Raw genomic sequence first — 19,928 nt, forward strand, 5'->3', positions numbered from 1 at the left:
CACCTTAAAGAGAAAGATAAACAAGGTGGTATTTAGACAAACAAAATGTTGAAAGCTAATTTAGTGGCAGGTTGACTCTAATTAAGATTTTTAACACTTACTTACACTGGTGCATTTTACCATAAATGAAGCAAGAAATAAATGAAAAGAATTTATGCTTTCCACATTACTGACCTAGTGAAATTGTTGAATATCCCTTCATCTTTTAATTAGCTTCCTTTTATGTAGGACTACTTGCTTTACCTGCCCTACCCAAACAAGTTAAAAGCATTCATTCTTGAATGTTAGTAAGCAAAGCATATGCTGGGAGAGATGAAGGAGCTCCTTTAAATGTAGACGCTTGAGCTGCACCTTAGAAATTCAGATTTGGTCAGTCTGCGGTGAGACCTAGGGATCTGCATTTTCAGTAAGCTTCCCAAATAATTCTGATATTGTAAACCTGGGGAATATACTTTGAAAGATTTTGAATAAACAGAAAAAACTCTAAACATAAATATACATAATTCTACACCTTTTGTTTAAGCAAATATCTGAATTTCTTGAAGTCACATACTTCTAACCAGTGTCTTTTCTAATTTCCTCATACTGATATATTCATTGCTATATTCATCTAAGAATACCCCCATTTCTAAATTTTTTTTTCTTCCCCAAGAGAAATAGCCTGAGGGAATTTATGAACAACACATGCCCCTTCTCTAATAAGTCTTGATGCTTACTGAGCTACTTTTACAAACAGGAGAGTATTGTACACTTCTGGAATGTCAAGGCAGGAAAAAAGGCCCATAGCACACAGTGAGACCCCCTCATCCCCTGTCCCAGGCCTTCTACATCTGTCTTACCCTAAATCGCTCTCTCACTAAGAGCACCCTGACCTGCTGACTGACTGACCTTGGAGTGGCTTTGCACAGGACCACTGTTTCTCCACTTTGAACTTTCTTCACCATTCTCTCCCCCACACACATATCCAAGTTTATGCCCACTTAAAGCAATTTAAAGCCCACTTTCTTCTTAAAAGTTCCCTATCTACCAACTCAAACCTATTCCTCCTCCATGTGAACTCTATTGTGTTTAACAGCAACTTGACACATGCAGAATTTATGTGCTTAAGTAGACACTCACACCTCCAGTTGGACCCGGGGAGTTGTAGGGAGGGGCTGGTCATGTGGCAAGTTATATATCCCTCATAGTCTTCATTCATTTATTGTGATTTCCTTTATTATTTACTTATTTAACCATTCAACAATTCTCTCTTGAGCACCTACAACATGCCAGTAACGTTTCTGGGTACTGAGAAGATAGCAGTAAACAAAATACCCAAGGAGTTTATATTCTAATGATAGAAGACAGACATTAAACAAAGAAATATACAAAAGACAGTACTAATAATGCATATTATTATAACCAATACTTATTGAGTGCTTACCGATGCCCGGTACTGTTCTATGTGCTTTGTGTTCACTCACAACAATTTATGAGGTAAGTATTATTATTACTCCCACTTATAGATAAGGAACCCAGATATAGAAAGTTTCAGGAACTTGCCCAAAGTCATGAAGCAAAGCAGTGGGAGACAAAGATTTAATCCTAGGCAGCCTGGCTCTAGCAGTCACTCTCTTAAGCTCTCAGCATGCCTTACCACCAATAATAAACATATGTGCTACGAAAAAAAATAAAGCACAGTAAGTGGGGTAGAGAGTAACGGAGAAAGGGTGGTCAGAGAAGGCCTCTTTACTAAGATGCCATTTGAACAGATACCTGAAATAAAGTGAGCGACCCGGCCATGGGCACAAACAATTCTAATTAGAACGGAAAACAAGTACAAAGTTTCTGAAGTGGGGTTGTGTTTGACATCATGACCACTTCCCAAAATATCTTATTTCAACTTTAGTAGAAACGAACTGAGCTGCATTTGACTTAACTGAAGGAACTTGTATTCAGCTATAACAATGAATATGCACATGTGTTATATATTAAAAGGTTGGCATGGCTAGAGTATAAAGTGTGAAGGGGTGGAGTGGTAGAAGATCAAGTCCAAGTCTGAGAAGTAGCAGACAAATTATGTTTTCTGACTTCAGTTTTGAAAGGAACATCCCAACTTCTGTGTGGAGAATAGACTGTTGGGGAGCAAAGAAATAAATTAGGCAATTTCAATAACCAAGGAGAGCTCATTAAGGGGGGTAAATTCAGAGGTGGTAAGATGGAATCAGATCCCAAATTTATTTGGAAAGGGAAACCAATAGGACTTGTTTGTGGATTGGATGTTGTATGGGAGAAAGAAGATGAAGAATGCTCCCTAGTTTGCACCTGAGAACTAAGGAAAATGGAATATTCTGAAATCGATAAGACCATAGGAGGAACAGGTATGGCTGTAGGCGGTGGGGTGGTGAGACTTTATAAGCTTTGTTTGGGAAATATTAAGTCTGAGATACTATTAGACATCCAAATGGTAATGTCAAATAGGCAGTCTCAAGTTCAGCAAAGAGATTTGGGCTGGGAATATATATTCAGAAGTTGTCAAACTATAGACCCTGTTTAAAGCCATGAGGCTGGATGAAACTATATAAGGAGCACATGCAAAGGGAAAAGAGAAGATTTCCAATATCTCTGTGATATTTCAGTGTTTAGAGGTTAGAAAGAGAAGGAATAGCCAGTGAAAACGTGGTATCCAGGATGTTAGCTGAGCAGTGTTTCAAGAAACAAAGAAGAGACCAGCCGTGTCAAATGCTACTAATAGGTAGAATTACATGATGACTGAGACATGACTGTGGGATTTGGCAACGTGGAGATGGCTAATGAACTTAACAAGAAAAGTTTCACTGACATGTGCTGGGAATGAATTCTTCTAAGTTGATTTAACATGGGTAAGATTTAGATGTGTACAGGCAAGGTGTGCTTTTCTAGGTGAATCAGGATCTATGAGCAAAAACAGAATAGAAAACATTAAGACTTGTCTGTTGGAGAGGAAGGAACAGTAATTAGAGGAGTTCTCTACAGATTAGTAGGAGAAAGGGCAGGTTAGGGCAGACTAAGAAATAGTTTATATTGGTGGGCAAAAAAGAGCTTTCTAAATTTTTCAAAAAGCTTTCAATATCTCATGACAATGGTAGTTATGCACTATGAATGGGAAAGCCAGTCCTAAAACCACCAGCCAGAGCCCACTCTATTCACTACCCCTCAGTGAGTATAAAATGAGAGAGATGGAGAAGAGAGGATCCTGGGATGTGAAGGAAGTGAAGTAATTGGAAGGAGAAGAATTAGAGGGAGAAAAATTGTTCTTTCCTCTGCTTTCCTTTCCCCTAGGGCAACTGAAGAGTGTTCCAAGAGATGCACTCAAGAAGACTGGAGGTGTCTGCATGAAGGGAATGTTCACAGCTTGTGATCAATGCTCCATGAACTATGGTACCCACCTGCCTACCACCAGAGCAGAGCATGTTGAGGGTGTTTTTAGAATAATCCAGGAACATAGAAACATGGTACACTGTCCTTTTCTGTCTATTTTCCCCAACTATGGTGATGAAGAAAAGTAGTTCCTGAAATGTGGTGAATATGAATGTAGAGACTAGTGCCTACTTCTAGTCCAGAGATTTCTTAGGACTTAAAAGAACTAGCTTAAAAGAACCAGGTCAAGAGTTCCCCCATCCTACTTCTGTGCATAGGAGTATGGGAGTGGTTATATCCAAGGGTATAAGAGTGGTTCCTGTGGCGCCACATGATGGAGCATGGGGTGAGAGAAGGGGCTGTCCAGGTGGCTGCTAGGTCAAGTAAAAGGGACCACCAACCAACCTAAAGGATGGAGATCACATACCACTGCTGAGGTTAAAGATCTTTAAGTGATAGTGGTATGTTCCTCAGAAAATGAGGGAGCTAAGGTGAAAGTACTAACAATACATTCATGGCCATCATGTTATTAGAGACATTACCATGCAATGGAGCCAGAACCAGGGACCCCTCCCCATCACCACTTTACTTCCTCATCTTTCCCTCCTCCCTGCCCTCAACCCTAGAGGAAGAAATGAGGTGTCATATGGCATAATCACATCACCACTTTTCCCTTTAAAGAAACTGTGGGACACAGTCTTAGCCTGTGCTGATTGGGAAAGAAGAGGTGAGTCTTCAACACTGAGACTGCATTAACAAACTAAAGTGGCAGGAGAGTTATGAAATCTTTTAAGTGACTATTAGAGGAAATAGAGTTAAAAGCAGTGATTAGAATAAATAAAACTTTACCCAATTTATACCCAAATGAGTTTAGGCTCCTAAATAACTTGGTGACACAGAGTAATAAAATTTCTAGTAGTGAAAGTGCTATAATGAAAAATATTAGGTTAGAGAATGGCTAGGTTGGGGGCACTATTTTTTAATTTTGTAGCCACAAAAACCTCGAAGGAGGAGAACTTTGAGCAAAGCCATTTGAACACAGTGAGGAAAAAAAATATGTAAACATCTGGGAAAGAACATTTCTGGTAAAAGGCAAAGGCCCAGAATTTTTTTTTTTTAATTCTGGCTGTTGGTTGGCTGATGGAATTATACCATATTTGTGATATAAGTTCCATATGGTTGATGCCTGTGTCGTGACACTGATGTGGAAACGTAGTCTGTTTAGGGAAGACTTGGTACATTGTAGACATTCATAAACAATGAGCTGTAAAATTCTTGATACAAGAATCAGAAACCACTAAATTTACTCAAAACTGAACACAATGCTCACCATATGGATACTGCTAGCACGTGTATCTGTGAGAAATCATTAATTTCTGCAGAACATAGCAAACAGTTATAGAGATATATTAATATCATTAACATAAAATGGCATTTTACTTAAAGTTTCAATTAATTTTGTTCTATGTATTTAATAGTCTTGTAATATGTGATTTTTAACTATTTAAAGTTGCAATATTAATTTGAAGGACTACTTTAAGGTCATTAAAATCACATATTTTAAGAATATTGATATGGAAAAATATTGAACACACGTATTTATTGAAAAATTAGGACAGAAAAATATAAGAAGAGAATGGGAAAAATAACAATTACCTCTAGAGTCTGGGAATCTAGGAAATTCTGTATTTCATTCTTTATACATTTCAATACTTTACAAACTTATTACAGTGAATTTTTATGACTTCTATAATGGGGGGAGCACAATATGTGTGTTATATATAAATATATATATATATATATACACATTCCCAATTCCATTAACCATTCACTCAGAATCATTTAATTCTTTGGTAAAACTAAATACATTCAACAAATACAGCACCTTGCTAATAGTAAACTGCAATTTTATGCTTTCTTACATTAAAGATTTGTACTGCTACACTTAAGATTTCCCTTTAAGTTTCTTAAACCTGATTTACAAAGCATTATTCAGAATTTACAAACTAATTTTGCAAATTCTACTCAGTGCTAATTGTAAATCAATAACTCTTGTCTTAAAGGAAGTAGGAGCAGGTTGTTTTAACTTGGCTTTGCCCTTGGGAATGTAGAAACTAAAATCCCATCAAATCTGCCCTGAAGACTTTTAAACTTGCTTTTATTTTTGGCTACTATTTTATGATTTGCTAGTCTACATGATGCACAACACAACTGCCAGAGTAAGTGCCTATATTTCAGATAGGTCATTTGCCTCACTGTGAAATGCATTTATAGGAATCAAATGCAAGATTAAAAACATTAGGATATATTTTAATTTTCAGGAAAAAAAAATTTGTATGCTGTATGCAAGCAACTTGCACACAAAGGTAATACCTATAGCAGAAAAGTTGCTGGACTGCACTACGATTTTCCTTAAAGGAACATTTTTAAATCAGAGAAAAGCAAAGCTAGCATCTTATTAAACAAGTGTGCAAACGCAAAAGGCAGAAGCCTCTAGGGCCATGTTAATTATCTCAGGGTCGGAGGCATTAGGAAGACTGTCTGGCAGTTTCTAAGGCAGTCAGATGGCAGTGCCAACACACAAGCATCCCCAAGGTCTTGCAGTTACAGCACTGTCATATTTCAAATGACAGGTAATACTTATGAACACGCTGACACTAACCTCCTCAATTATAGTCAATGTCAAGGTTTTACAACCGGAGGAACTGCTAATTTCTAACATATATATTGCCTGACAAAAAGTACTTTATAAAAATAAGTGTTTGAAGACCCTATTGCAAGATGCTAAAGAAATCTTGTCAATGCTCACACAAAGATTCTTTGGGCGTCTTTTCTCTTGGGGGGAAAAAGTACATTTTCTTTTATAGTGAGGATCATTTTTGTGGCATTTATAGCATAAGAAAACCTCAGGGCAGTTTAATGGGTCAGAATTCCATTTTCCTTGCCTATAGTGACATTTTATCACAAGATATTTCAAGTTCAATTTTTCATTTTTCAATATAATCACATTAATCATTAAATTATAAATTTATACTTATATAGGTGCAGTGTTATTTCATCACATTACATTTTTTCCTACTTTCTACTAGAATGACATTTTTCCTTCAGTTTGTTTGCATATATTTGCAACTGACATGCTGGCTCTGTCAATATCTATTCTTTCTACTTTTTCTTTCACTTGTAAGCACGCTAATAGACCACAGACTGCCACTCAGACATCAGTGTGTGTTTTTAGTACACCTTGCAAGAAACCAGAAGTCTCACTCAGGATCAAGCTTAGTATCCCGACTTTTTTTTTTTTTTTTTTTTTTTTTTGGTGAGGAAGATCAGCCCTCAGCTAACATTTGCCAATCCTCCTCTTTTTGCTGAGGAAGACTGGCTCTGGGCTAACAACCGTGCCCACGTTCCTCTACTTCATACACAATGCAGCCACAGCATGGCTTGACAAGCGGTGCGTCAGTGCGTGCTGGGGATCCGAACCTGGGCTGCCATCAGCAGAGCGCGCGCACATAACCACTATGCCACTGGGCTGGACCCAATTAGTATCCTGAATTTTAAAATTGCAATAATATGTCTAAGAGATTAAGTTCTAGTGGGAACTTTCGCTCTACCTGAACGGAGATTGTTAAGGGAAGCAGTTGGGCAAAGGAGAGAGACGTGGGAGAATGACCCAGATCCATATCTATAGGCCAGGAAGGCCGAAATATGAAAACAAGAGTGTTAAAGCTTTGGATTAGCAACTCTTCCACTAGACATCTTTCATCCTTCATAAAAATTCCTAATCATGGGTTCATGGACCATTGGTAGGCTTCACAAAATGGGAGCAGTTTGAAATTGCATGCAAATTTTGATTTTATATACATATGTATATTTTTCTGGGGAGAGTGTATAATATCCCTCTACTACTTAAAGGAATCTATAACCCCACAATTTAAACCATTAAAATATACCATCTATGGGAATTTTTATTCCACAAAAATATCCATGTATAAATGGAACACATAGAAACACAATGAAGTGAGAGACTCATTTAAGACTCAACTAAGAGTTTTAGTTTAATTTGCAAATAACAGAATTAAATATTGATTTATTTTCCAGATTTTGTTTTGTGACAAAAAACTGTTATGAGTTTTAATAGTTAAGTATTATACTCATTTCGATTTTGAGTATATGCTTGTGTTTGATGATTTATCTTATGAATTTAATCCTATTTAGGGGATATCATCAATACCCCTTTACTCATTTAGAAGACATTCTAATTGTTTTAAATGTCTAAAAATTTTTACATCATAGGGAAAACACTGAACTTTTGAGGTAGAATTTTCACAAAAATCTTTAATAATATTTACTTATTTAATGCATTTAAAATGTCTGAAACTTTGGTTTGAAATTTCTGGCTATGAGAAAAATACCATAAAATTAGCTTCTGAATCCAGTTCAGTTGAGGACATGTTAGGAATCTTAATCTTTATTTTGATTCTACATCAAATGTGCAACAAAAATCCTTAGGCACGTATTTAGAGATTTTCATATTTTAAAGTGAATAAAAATATAATAAAAGAGGGAAATTATTAAATCGTAATAGTATATCTGCTGTTTTTGGTATAAGTGTTTCTACTGTGTGATACATATTTCAGACCAACTTTGCCTCAGAGTAAAGATGCTTTTAAAAGTGTTTTGGTTTGTTGAAGCAGAAAGAATCAGTGACTCAAACACATCAAAGAAGGATGAGGATCACCTCGCCTTGTTTACTTTTGACTGGCACAGGAAATCTTTTACTCTGTTAAGTGATAGCTGCTCTATTTGCCGATCTGGAGCAGCTCACATCTGGGTTGCAAAGTTTCTGAAGGTTAATTTCAGCTTCTAGCTAAAATGCCCTTGTTTGTATTGACTTGCATTGCTTTCTTACAGGTGAATAATTCCAGACACAGTTTTAGGTCAGTTTCATCTAGATACAAGATAAAGTATTTAAAAACAAATAGAAACCACTTTTCTTTAGCTAGGTGTTCAAAATAAATGTCTGCTCTGACCTGATAACTTAAAAAGCAACCATTTGCCATTTCAAGGTATTAAACATGAGCCTAGGTCACTGCCAAAAATATGAAATTCTACATAAGGGCAAGCAAATTACTCTCTACCAGTGTTTTATATCTATCTCATATTTTTTTGGCCTAGAAAATACAATATTTTTTTATATAGTCTATATTAAGACTATAGTAACTTGCAACACCATGTATCTTCTATCGATGGAATAAAGAGAAATTGTGAAGCCAAAGAATTTGAGGAAGAGCATAATGAATGCTCAAGTTATTCTAATTTGGAATTAACATGGTCTCATCAGGGTTATCAGAGCTAATTATTTATTGTCATTTAAGCATCTGATCACATAGGCCTTTTCAATTGAACTAAGTATATCCCATAATGTCAGTACAGAATTTGTGGGGAAATGTTGAAACCGGGATACAATTTTGGATTTCGAACAGTATTTCTCCACCTGTGCTGCTAAGGATCTGGGAACATTTAGGAAGTTACTGGTGTATAACTTCATTTTTCATTCATTGGCACTAATTTTAATTTTTTATTTGATATATTTGCACCTGCTATAATCAAAGGCAACACACATTAAATGAACAAATGAAGACTTTGTTTCATGGAGGAGTGGGATGCGTGTGTGTATGCACGGGTGCATGTACGCATGTGTGTATAGACCAAAATGTTAACATTCTTCCTAAGGGTGGCATTTGAGGAAATAAAGAACATACAAATCCAAATCCTCCAAATCCATCCATTCATCCTTCACTAAAACAGATGGCAGAGATAATGCTGAAGTGTGGAGTTTCCCATTGCTATTGTTGCCATATGCAGAGGACCTGATAAGCTAGGGACAGAGGAAAGACTGAAGGCTGAATTCAGCCTGTGGAAACATTCCTTAGGCATGCTGATGAGTTTTTAAGATAATCCATTGGAATCCCTTCAGATATGCTCCCAAGTGCACCACCATGTCTCCACTACTTATTAACATACACCCAACCCATTTCTTATTCAGCTGCCTTGTGCCTGAAGACATTGGAGTTTGGTACCTCTGCTAGGCAGTCTTTTCTCCTTACTTTAAACCACAGATGCTTTTTTATCTTGAACAGGAAGATACTGCTTCCCCCTGGGTCAGCAATTTGAACTTTCTGGATACACTTTCTGACATCCTGTCCACTTGTGTCCAAATATTTATCCCTTGTCCATTCTTAAAAAAAAATTCACTAGCCTCCAAAGTACATGAGAGTATAACAGAATATGCCTAAAGGTGTGTATTTTCTCATCAATATTGCCTGGAAATTTATAAGCGCATTCAATCTGCAAAATCAAGCCTTTCTTCGATAGAGAAAAATTTTCTTTTATTGTTAATTTAATAATTCATCTGTTGGAAGGGCTAAAGGGAGATAAAAATCAAGATGGGGTAAATACAGACTTGACTTTTTCCCAAAACTTATCAGATTATGTATTTTCCCCATTAAAAGAAATACTTCTAGTGTTTTCTACTAAAATATAGTTTTTTGAAGTCTTATGCACGCAACATTTTTTTTTTTTTTGCGAGGGAGATCAGCCCTGAGCTAGCATCCATGCCAATCCTCCTCTTTCTGCTGAGGAACACTGGCCCTGAGCTAACATCCGAGCCAATCCTCCTCCACTTTATGTGGGACGCCGCGGCAGCATAGCCCGACAAGCGGTGTGTTGGTGCGCGCCTGGGATCCGAACCAGGCCACCAACAGCAGAGACCATGCACTTAACTACCACGCCACGGGGCCGGCCCTGCACTGGACATTTATGATTCCTTCTTTTATGCATTTGAAGGTGTCTTATGACAAAGTTTGGAAATACACAGTTACAAAGCTTTCAGAAGTTTTCCACAATAACAGCAGTTCCCAAAATTGTGCACTGTAAACACTTCATTTAATACAATGACCCTATGGGGTACAAGTTATCCTCTCTTTCTGATTGATGAAGAAATGGAATCAGAGAGGTAACATAACTTGGTGAAGATCACATGGTTAGGACGTGGTTGAGCTAGGATTTGACCTAAAAGTTGACTCTGTCAACCACTCATTATCCTGTCTCACCATTTAACAGCTTTTCAGTGGGTAATGCTGGCCAATCTTACCATCACTGACACAAGATAAAATACATACACATGAAAACATTTTTATATGGGTGCTGCTCACTTGTGGACATTGAAACCCTCATCACAACCTAGATTTGAGTGCACACACCTTGCTAGCCTCCATTGGCGTTACCTTAACACAATTTTAAAAGGGAATCACCGGCTTATAGTTTGAATATCTAGACAAAAGCAATCATTACTACCAAAGTGAAAAACTGAGAATTTGATTCAAATTCAGTTTTCGAAATGGAGCGTTTTAGTTATCTAACTTAAATCATCTCAAAAGGTAACAGATGCTTTTAGACACCCTCATTCTCGCTAGCGCTTATACCTAATAAACATTTTTATACATGAAATGTTATTTGTGTGCCTGGCGTAGGTGGCAATAACACCCTCAGACTCATCTCCCTTATTGTTGTATATCACTTAGAATCTCAGCGACTTCATTAGATCACTCAGTTCTCTGAAACGTACATGTTGATCTGACAACTGAAAGCTGCTACCCTCTGCTAGAGCGTATGTAATTTTGTCAACTTGTCTTTAGCTTATTAAAAAGTAAAACTGCAAAAATAAGATTATTGCTCTTTTTTCACTCTAATATCTTCTTCTCCTACGCTACTAGAGAAAATGTCTTAGATTTTTAAAAAGTTTATGACTTTTTCACTATGATACACACAAAATTCTGAGAAAAGTGAAAAATTCAACCAATAAGCTATTTAGTTCCCCTTTTACCAATGACTTCTAATAAAATTTACTCATTATAAAGAAAAACGGAAGTTTTGAATTTTCTCTTTAAGACATCACTCATCTATCAGGTATTTCCTATTTTAGGTTAATATACCAAAAGTATACCAAAGACCAAATATACCAAAAGTTGGTCTTTCCACATTTTAGTAGGGCACTCCTTGGTGCTATTTAGTTATTGTCTCCTTTTCTTCCTTGTTTTTTCTTCTTTTCTATTATTTGAGTTTTTGATTTTCTACAAAGCACAAACAGACTTCTATAACCATACATGGACAGTCATTGTAAAGTACTTGGGCAGTGAGAATTTTAACACAGATTGGTCTGGTTTAACAATAATATTTTATTATACAAATATATTTGTATATGCTTATATTTAATTTATATCAATTACATTATATATTTTAAAATAGTGTATGGTTTACAAAAATCATACATATCAATTATTTTTCTTCAACTTCATGTGCTTATGTGACACGAAGAGCTGATAAACTAAAGGAGAAAAGAATGTAGTAGTTTATGTGAATATGACCAAAAATGGCAGAAGCAAGTGTTTTCTGACATTAAAGAATGTTATCTCAAAGTCCCACAGAATTTTAAAGCCTCCAAACTCTGTGCTACCTTTATAAGGTAAATTTTATATACCTAACATTTTATTTCCAACCCCTATCAATGAACTGGCTAAGACAAATTATATTTAGGAGAAATAGAAAGGGATATGCAACCCAAACACACATCTAAAAACTCTGAGTTATGTTCCTCACTAAAGTTGTAATACCAGACAATGTCCATAGTAGCTTGGCCTCTTGTTGAATCACATTCATTATCTTGCGTTCTAACATGAAACTTTTCATTTTTTATCACTGATGTCAAGAAATAGACACATTTGTTATAAAATTATTTTAGCATACAATGACTATTATGTCATTCAGTATCTCTGCATGATAAAGTCTCAAGTATTTCTAGAATTTTGTGCCAGGAAAAAACTGAGAAATTGATAAGTTTTCTACTTTCTGATAATGAAAGCTCTATAGCCAACGATGTTTCTTATTTTCTTGTGGCCGACAGGAAACTCCAAATCAGATTAGTTTCTAAATCACAAAAATGATAAAGTTTATGATAGTCATACTTTCCTTCCTTTTTCCACTCGTTTCTTTTCGTTCTTAATGATGAAGTCTATTTATAAGACATCTCAACTAATTTTCAGAAACAATAAGGCATGAATTTAAATACGAATAATTATACTACAATCAAGAAAATTCTAGGGGCTGGCCTGGTGGCATAGCAGTTGAGTTTGCCTGTTCAGCTTTGGTGGCCCAGGGTTCACCAGTTCAGATCCTGGGCATGGACCTACTCACTGCTTATCAAGCCATGCTGAGGGGGCATCTCACGTAGAAGAACTAGCAGGACCCACAACTAAGATATACAACTATGTACTGGGGCTTTAGAGAGAAAAAAGAAAAAGAGGAAGATTGGCAACAGATGTTAGCTCAGGGCCAATCTTTCTCAAAAAAAAAAAATGAAAGAAAGTCTAATATGTTTGAAATTTTAAAAATCTCTTGTATTCTTTATATACATATTTATTCTGAATGGATACAAATTTATGACTGGAGTGTTGATTTGGATGCTTCTTAAAGTAGGGAAACTATATTTATATTCTATATCTCCCTAGTGCCCAGACAGGTGTCTTATATTTCATCTGTTGATTATTTTACTGTTCTTTTTAGAAGATGTATTTGTGTGCATGTAGTAAAATACTCTACTTGTTTCTAAACAATAGCAAATTTACCATATTATTGTCAGCCTTCTCAAATGCTTCAGAAAATTTACAAAGATTACAATAGGACATTTATCTAAAGAATTAGATATAATTTATTTAAGTCTGGAAAATATTTTGACATGGCAAAAGATCATATTGGAAGACTTTTGGATAAAATAGTGGCTTAAGTCTAAATATCTCCTAACCAACCAACCAAAGAAAGAAAATCTCACAATCTTCCTATCTGTCAAAACAACCAACTTTAGGAAATTTAAGGTCTGCTACAGTCTGAATGTTTGTGTCCCTCCCAAAATTCATATGTTGAAACCTAATGCTCAATGTGATGGTATTAGAAGATGGGGCCTTGGGAGATGACTAGGTCACGAATTAGTGCTTTTATAAAAAAGACCCCACTGAGCCCCCTTGCCCCTTCCACCACATGAAGACACAACAAGAAGTCTGCAACCTGGAAGATTGCTCTCTCCTGACCATGGTGGCACCCTGATCTCAGACTTCTAGCCTCCAGAACTTCGAGAAATTTCTATTGTTTTTAAGCTACCCAGACTGTGATATTCTGTTATAGCGGGCTAAATGGACTAAGGTCCTTAAAAGAAATAAATCTGAGAGCTCTTCCAGAGTTGAAATAGTGTCACACTCATCGTTATATCCCCAGGGTCTAGTAGGGAATTGGACCCAAGGTAGGCGCTCCACAAATTTTGAATGGATGCATAAATGGATCATTTAAGATGATGTTAGTAGAATATGTGCTTTGAGCTGCTTTTCCCTAGTAAAATTGATTTCTGCTGATCCGTCAATATATTCCCAATCTCCCTCAGCCCAAGCATGCCTTCGAGAGATGGCAGGCTAGGATTTGGTGTTTAGTCTCTGACCAGAAATAGAATGAAAGGTAACTGAGCTGCAAAGGGTATTAATGTCTTGACGCTGGCCTTATTAACTCTATGCTTTAACTAACTGAGTTAACCAGCCATAGCTACTGGGAGCAGCAACGTTCATAACCTTTAACTGCACCATTCTCTCTAACTGCCCAGACATTATGGACTCGGACTAGAGGCACATGTGAGAAGACATTAATGGCACAGCATATGCTACATTGTAGGTTTGTAATCTGAGCCAAAATCAGAAGCCATTTTTCAGATAATTGTCCAATGCTCTATTTTCTGGAATCAAGTAGACTATTAAGGTCCTTAAAAGTTCTCTATTAAAACCTGTAGTCCCCAATCCAGGAACATTCCTTTAATAGTTACAAAGTATTTATTAATACCCTTACAATATCCAAGTTCTTCAAATGCACTTACTTTGCAGTCTATGGATTTTACTGCATTTCATCTATTAATTAGAAAACAATAATCAAATACCTATTATTGGCAAGGTTCTCTTCCACACCCCCAGAGATATAAATTATGACAAATAGATGCTTTCCAGAACTTTACAACTTAATCTGAAAAATGAGATGTACATACGGAAATATAAATACTCCCCTCCCTTCTCAACTTAGTAAAGCGCACTGCAACACGCAAGAAGGCATAGAAGGCAGTTGTGCAGATAAGAAAGGCTGGACTCGGAAGATTGCAAGTGAAAGTAAGATTGTGTTGCAGAGACTTGGCAGTTTTATTTGTCCACAAGCTCAATATTAAATACTTGAGGGGAAAGACTGTGAGACCATTGAATTCTGTACACATCTTTATTATAGCACTTACATTGACTTTCAATTATTCCCACCACACTTGTTGTCCCTAATACCTTGTGAGCTATTTGAGGATAAGAGTTATATCCTTTTCTATCTTTGTATACCCAAGATGTAGCATAGCACTCTACACTGTGTTAGTTCACAAAATATTTGTTCATTCAAATATTTATTGAACACGTATACTTTGCAATAGGTACTGAGAACACAGTGGGAACACAAAAGAGACACGGTCTCTGCTCTTATGGAGTTTACAGGCTTGTAGATGAAGGAATGTAAGAATGAAAGAAAGCCCGGATAAAGGAATGAAAGAATGAATTGGGCATATTCAGTGAATGGCAACTGCTTCTCAACTCTTTTTTCTCCTTTTGTTAATAAATTTCTTTCACTTGCTGGAGATTCTGGTACACCATCCTCCCACTGATAATTAAAAAAATTTGGAATAGTTTGTCTCCTGCTCTTCTATTTATTTCTACCAGACAAGAAAATTTCATCAAGTTTTATGTTCTATAGTCAGTATTCTGAAAATGATAGTGTTTTCCCCCAAAAGATAAAATGCATTATAATTTGCTTTTGCAAACCATGCTACCTGGAGACGCTAATATCTTTGCTGGGGGCAGGCAGCCCTGGTCATGAACTCCAGAGATTCATGGGGAGATATGGGGAGAGAGAGAGAGAGAGATAGACAGGAAAGAGAAACCAGAGCCCATTATGGATTATAAATGCGGGTAGTTTGGGAGATAGACAGGAAAGAGAAACCAGAGCCCATTATGGATTATAAATGCAGGTAGTTTGGCTATTCACCTTGAAGGGACTGAAGAGCTTTTGGAGACCTGTGCACTGGGAAGTGGCAGAATCAAAGAGATATTTTGAGATAATAACCCAGCAGTTAGACATAGTGTATATTGCTATAGAGATAAACTTACAACAAGGAAGGCCAGTTACAACGCTACTGCAATAGTTCAAGGATGAACTTTTAATTACCTAAACAATGATGGTGACAGAGGTACTAGAAATATAACTGAAGGTTGGTTTCAGCCTGGAGATGGGTAGAATGGTAGTACCACAAACAAGATCAGGTCCACCAGGAAAAGGAAGGAATATGGAATTTGGAGAGAATAAGGGAATCAAGAGAATGACATATTTTCAAGTGTTATTAAATGCAGTTAGGTAGAGCTTCATGATTAAAGCCTTGAGGAAAGATCAGTTCGAAACTTATAGATGTAAAGATTGTGTGTTAAGAAAATTCTTCATAAATCTCATTATAGACAGTAACATTAGCGCTGAACAATAAAGAAGTAATTTCTGATTTGTCCTTGAAACCAGCAAGAACCAAGACCTACAAATACTTCATATATTGCTACAGTAATATAAGTCATAACTTTGGGAATCTGGTAAAATTAATGCCAGGCCCCACGGCAGAAAGAGGTCCCTGAATGCTAAATACCTTGCATGCCTCAGTAGAGTCTATGAATTTCCAAAATACATTCATTCATCCATCTATATTAACTGAATGCTTATTATGTGTCATATACTCTGATGAAGCCTGGATTTAGTCAAGGAAACAGGAGAGCTGGTCCCTGCTGTTATGGAGGTCACATATTTCTTGGACTGAAAAACAAACTTCTTCTTTCCAATGGCACCCACTTAAAGCTTCTACCTAGGGATATCCCAGGCTGACACTGAGGAAGTTTATTAGTTAGGTAATTTTGGAGACAACTAATTGAAGCCACATAAGAAAAAGACATTTATAAATATACTGAGTAATATTTGATGCTGCAGAACAGACTCAAGTATTTTCAATCACAGATTCAGGGAACCCAGATTAATGTCATTCTTAAGTAGGATGTAGTTATGCTCTGTAACTGCTTTGCACAATTCTACAGGGGAAAGGGAAGAAGCTGAAAATGGTAAGTGGAGTGCAATTAGATCATTGGTAAGCTCATAACTTAGGTTCATACCATTTGGTCAGCTTTCTAATGGCTATAACTTAATGATTCAATTAGTTTCCTGGGAACAAGGATAAGTGCATGTTCAACGTTCTGTATCATATTACCGATTAAAATCTGCCAAAGCCATGTCTAGCTGAAGCTTACAAGCAATGAAACCAAAAAACACTTTATGTTTGTTATAGTTCCACTATGAGTAGATAGATGAATACACAGTTGTTGGAAATAAAATAAATAAAAATTAGTACACAGAATTATTTTCTCAAATACTGTTTTCCTAGTTGACCATAATGGTCTTAATCATTCATTCAACACATTGAACATCTACCATGTGCAAGGTAGTTGCCATGCTAAGCACCATAAATGAAACAAAGATGACCTGTGGGGTGTTTTACATGAACACCCTCAAAAGGCAATGTGATGCAGCTCAATAAACATCAGTGTAGACCACAAAATTTATATGAACATTATTTTAAAGGTATAAATCACGATAGCAAGAGTGGTGTAATATTATGTCATCCAGTAATCATCAGCAATGATTGAGAGTATGATGGCACGTTAATTAAACATGATATTTCACAAAATACAGAAGAAATCAGGAAACTGCCTCCTTCAAGAAGATAAATCTACAGAAAAATGTTAAATGCTTTGGTGTAAACACTTGTCAAAGGAGATAAACCTCCGTGAAGATTCTCAAATTTCAGGGGCCAGCCTTTATGTAGGTGTTTTCCTGTGTAAGGATAATTATACCAGTGGGTATACAACATTGGCACATTATCTGGAATGGAGGCACTGTGTAAATTTCGCATGTTCTTTTGGAGTGTTGCGGCTCTTAAATGTGAGAAATGAGTTTTCTTATGTACAAAGAAGACCACACAGCAGTGTGACACCTGTCACTTTTAATAAGTTGAATGCCATGTAGTCTATCGTAGTAAAAATATACCCCAGTTGATAAATTACTTTTATAATCATTAAGGTATCTGTCTACTTAGTGAGCTGGGGGTAACCAGAATTAAGCTTACTTAACTCTCCATTTTCAATAGGTCAACCAGTAAGTAGTTCAGACCTGTTTATACACAGCCTGTTATGTTTACCATGTCTGAAAACAAAATGAAACTATTTCTGCCCTTTATAAGCATTTTCAGTGTAATTCAAAAATTAAAAACTCAAAATTCTGGACAGATACACTAATAGAATTCTTAGGCCACGTCCTATTACTTTTTATACGTTATTTATGAAAATTGGTCTAGCACATGTCGATTTGCCTGCTTCCAGAGGTGTCTGAAAAAGCTTAGTAAAATCCCAAATATACAAGACTTTGTAAAAGGCATGCCCAGTTCACCTTGTGTGTGTATTTGATGGATGCTTTATATACTAATTTTGACATTGATATAAGAGCCATGAACATGAAAGAGTCCTCCCCGTACATCTTTACTGCAAATGGAAATATTGCTACTAAAAGACAAGCTTGAGTCAGTATTTAGAATGATTGATACTTTTGAATATAAACATGGAGACCTCTTATCCAGCAAGTAGCATGACTGCATTGGATGCTGATATCATTTTTGACAGGTTTTATGAGACTCTAAATATGTGAGGGATGGTGTTGCAGGACCACCTTTCATATACTTGCCACTCTGATTTCCTGCAGTAATGAACTTCAGGGGCTCACTTTAGTAGCAAAAGCCATGAAAGCTAAGGAATGCACACGTGTCTCAAAAACTGCCCAGAAGACAGAAAGGGCTGGCAAATGCTCTAATCTGATTTTTTTTTTTCTTCATTCTGAAGCAGAGAATAGAGTAGCACACTGCTTTAGTGCCAAAAGAGAACAGCAATTGTAAATATTATTTAATGATAATTGCATATTACCCAAGGTGGGGAAAAAAAAGAATGGTACAATATAAAATTATTCTGGGAAGAGACTGGTGTATTTCTATTCTTAGTTTGAGTCTTCACTCAGAGCTTTGAAATTATTTTATTTAGGTGAAATCATTTTATTTTATTTATTTTCAGGAAAACATGGATTACCAATCACATGAAAATAGGCCCGCTGACTCCTGAGAACTTTGGAAGATAAACTACGACACATCGTCAATATAATAAGGTTCCAGGAAGGAGGATTCCTTGTCTGCATAGAATTGCATGACCTTCCCCTGTCCTGCTGACACCCACGCAGTGCCAAAATTGGTTGGACAGATTCAAATCCCTGGTCTGCCACTTAGTGAATAACCTTGGGCAAGATACCTGCATCCACCTTGCAGGATGGTTGTGAGAATTAGCAACAGAATATATTAAGGATTTAGTTTGATGCCTACAACACAACAAGTACTCAGGAAATAGTGGCTGGCTATTTTACTTAGCTCAATCCCATTATGCACAAATCAGTTCCATAGGATACAGAGTGCAAGTTATGTGTCTATGTTAAGGTGAGCAAATTATTTAAAATCACTCAATTAAGTTATTTTTTCTGCCATATCCTTTCTACGGGGTAAAGAGCTAGGCTGCTTTTTCAACTAAAATACTCTATGTAAGAAACATAACTCCATTATGATTCATATGAGCATTCATACAAAATAGCTATTTGACTCTTCCAGCAGATCAAATGTAGCAATTATTGAAAGCCATAAGTTTAATAATACTAAAAAATTCTACTTCTATTATTTAATGAGGTTTCTTTAATTTTTACGTATTTTTTAAAAATAAGCACACTTCGAGAAGACAAAAGGAAACCTCAGAGATAACTGCTACTGATAACATCTCAGAGAAAAATCACTTTTAGTATTGTGGGCTTAATCCTTCCAGAAATGCTCTTATACAGAGCTAGAATTTTATAGTGCATATTGTTTTGTGACCTTATTTTTTTCCCCACTTAGCAATACATCTTTTCTTGTCAATAGATACATTTCTGTCACATTGTTTTAATGAGTCACAGAATATTCTATCATATAGATGCACCCTATTCTATTATTAAAAATCCTTATATTGAGAGATATATAAATGATTTATCTGAGAATGAAAGCTCCATTAGGATGAGATCAATGCTTGTTTTATTTGCTAGTGTATGTCTAGTTGCTAGTACCATGGCTACTACACAGAAGTAGCAATTATTGTTGGTTAAAAAAAAAAAAAAAAGCTTTGTAATTCTCTTCACTCAGAAAATAGTCATAAAGTACTACTACAGCCCAAAAATCATGCTAGAGTCTGGAAAAGCAATGTACAATAATAATAAATTAATGAGTATAC

The 19,928-nt window shown here is 36.2% G+C and overlaps 1 protein-coding gene across 10 annotated transcripts in view; it reads right to left on the reverse strand.

Moving 5' to 3' along the window:
• NAALADL2 (N-acetylated alpha-linked acidic dipeptidase like 2) overlaps positions 1–19,928 on the reverse strand; it is a 1,285,146-nt gene that overhangs the window by 752,834 nt on the left and 512,384 nt on the right. The window lies entirely within an intron of this gene.

The sequence above is a fragment of the Diceros bicornis genome, chromosome 15, assembly GCF_020826845.1.
Source record: "Diceros bicornis minor isolate mBicDic1 chromosome 15, mDicBic1.mat.cur, whole genome shotgun sequence".
NCBI lineage: Eukaryota > Metazoa > Chordata > Mammalia > Perissodactyla > Rhinocerotidae > Diceros > Diceros bicornis.